Source organism: Ursus maritimus (genome assembly GCF_017311325.1).
Source record: "Ursus maritimus isolate PB19 chromosome X unlocalized genomic scaffold, ASM1731132v1 scaffold_X1, whole genome shotgun sequence".
NCBI classification, from domain to species: domain Eukaryota; kingdom Metazoa; phylum Chordata; class Mammalia; order Carnivora; family Ursidae; genus Ursus; species Ursus maritimus.
In genome coordinates this window covers 107,192,225-107,194,651 of record NW_024423319.1, presented here as the reverse complement: position 1 = coordinate 107,194,651, position 2,427 = coordinate 107,192,225, and the positions used below count along the sequence as shown (strand labels likewise).

Genomic DNA, 2,427 nt, shown 5'->3' with positions numbered 1-2,427 from the left:
GAAAACCACCATTTTACTTTGTGTCTCCGTTTGACTACTCTGGATACCTCATATGAATGGAATCATAGAGTATTTGGCCTTTGGTGACTGTCTTATTTAACTTAGCCTAATGCCCTCAAGGTTTATCCATTTTATACCATGTGTTCTTCCCAAGTTTTATAAATATTTGTGCTTACGGCATTCACCTATGACCTCATGTGTCCTATTTCATTTCCTGGTTTATAAACTCCTTGAGGGCTGTGACTCTTTGCTTACCCTTGGTATGGCCACCCTCATAGTGCCTAGTTCATAACTGTAGTCAATGAGCTCTCTTGAAGGGTTGGCAAAGGCCACTCTAAAGTAGAAAATGATTCTCCTTTTACATGGTACATTTCAATTTCACATCTACCCTCAGCTACTGGAGACGAGATGGATGAGCATAACTGTTCTCTCTACTATGATCAGTGGAAGGCCAGACATAACATAAGTTTCTCCGGGGTTGGGAGGATGGCAGGCACATGAATTTTAGTCATGTACAGTTAGCTCCCTGCTCACTGTAAAAATCATATATGCAGTAGTCTTTAAAAAGAGGAAAAAATATTTTAGTAATACGAGTTGAGTGAGAGTTTGGTAATGTTTTTTTCCTCGCCTGAGAAAAATAAAAATGACTCAGCACATTATGGTAAGAATGAACTCTTTGGATGATTGGTCATCAATCGTTGATGTCATCTGAGAATGCTGAAGATGCATTTGCCTTGTCATGCTGTTTGATTATTACATAGTCCTATACACATTAAAAGATAAAAAGAGGAGAAATGGAATAAGAAATATTTTGAGTCCAGGTTTTAGCTCAGCCACCTACTCGTGACTTCCAGAAGGGGAAGACTTTGCGGTCCCTTCTCACTAGCACACCCACACCCCCACGTCTGTGGAACAGCACAACATCAAGGGTCAATCTGGCTTCAGAGCCAAGCGAGAATGTGGCCTGGTCAGGAGCAGCCCCAAGAAATTTGAAGGCCTTCATCCCCTTGTCTAACAGGAGATGCTTCTGGACCACATGCCACCAGTCCCACTCCTGAAGCAGAATGTTCAAGGAGGATGTCCGAAAGGCAGAGGCCACCTGCTCTCCAGGAAGAAAGGCTATGCTTCAACCAGCTAACTCTACTTCAAGAAAGGGCACCCAGAAGAGACACAACCTGAGGGATTCACGCAAGTGTTTCTGAGCCAGGGCCTCTAGGACACTTTGGACACTGGAGGCATAAAACAATTGGATGCTACCTGAAAAGTAAAGTTGTTGAATATACTAAATGACTTCTCTCTGGGTGCCTGCAAAAACACCAGTAGCACATTTTTCAAACATGCAAGCTCTGTGGAGATGAGGCAACACATGGGATCTCAAAGGATCTTCCTTACTAAAGGGAAATCAAGCAGGCTTTCATTTCAGCAACCTGCTTATAACCTTAATCTACTTGTCATTGTTTTATGTAGTATTAAATATTTCTCATACTGAATTGGGTTTCTTAAATCTCATTTTTTATTTTCCAATCAAAATGGGAAATACAGGGGCGCCTGGGTGGCTCAGTCCGTTAAGCGTCTGCCTTTGGCTGAGGCCATGATCCCAGGGTTCTGGGATCAAGCCCCCATCGGACTCCCTGCTTAGCAGGGAGCCTGCTTCTCCCTCTCCCTCTGCCCCTACCCCACCCAACTCATGTTCTCTCACACTCTGCTCTCTCTCTCAAATAAATAAATAAATAATCTTAAAAAAAAAAAAAAAAAGATCTGCCAAGAAATCAGCCAGAAAGAAGAACCCAGCTAGAAAGTTTGAGGTCAAAATGGAAGCAGCCAAAGTCTTCAACTTTCAATTGTGTCATATAATCCATGCTTCTAATTGTGTCCTGCTACAAGGAAAACAGATTTTTATTGAACTTATGCAAATATATATTGCCATAAAAATACAAGAACACTCGAGGTGCCTGGCTGGCTCAGCTGGTGGAGCGCGAGACTCCTGATCTCAGGGTTGTGAGTTCAAGCCCCACGCTGGGTGTAGAAATTACTTAAAAATAAAATCTTTTTAAAAAGTTAAAAATCTTTAAAAAAAATAAGAACACTCACTGATAGTTTCTGAATTCTGGGGGGATCAGGTAGGGACAAAAGATAAACGTTTCAATTTTGTTCACAAAGTTATATTTTATCAAATTGCTGTAAATCAATAAGCTTAAGAGTTGTTGTTTTTTTAATTTGGAAAATCAAAGCATTTTTTAAAGAGTCAGCAACATTCTAAACAAAGTCCTAATAATTACAGTTACCCTCCTCAGTTCATGTAGTTCCTCCATGTTATTACTTTTTGTTCTGCTTAAATCCAGTTTTCCCCCTAGTTTTAGAAATTCTTACTCAGTTCAGTTTTAGGATCTTAAGGTTATCAGAAACCTATACTCAGAGGTTTTCTAC

The 2,427-nt window shown here is 40.5% G+C and overlaps 1 non-coding gene across 1 annotated transcript; it reads left to right on the top strand.

Moving 5' to 3' along the window:
- The first annotated feature begins 1,950 nt into the window (after nucleotides 1-1,950).
- TRNAR-CCU lies at nucleotides 1,951-2,023 on the top strand. The gene has a single exon. It is a non-coding gene; the product is annotated as a tRNA-Arg (tRNA).
- The last annotated feature ends 404 nt before the right edge of the window (nucleotides 2,024-2,427 follow it).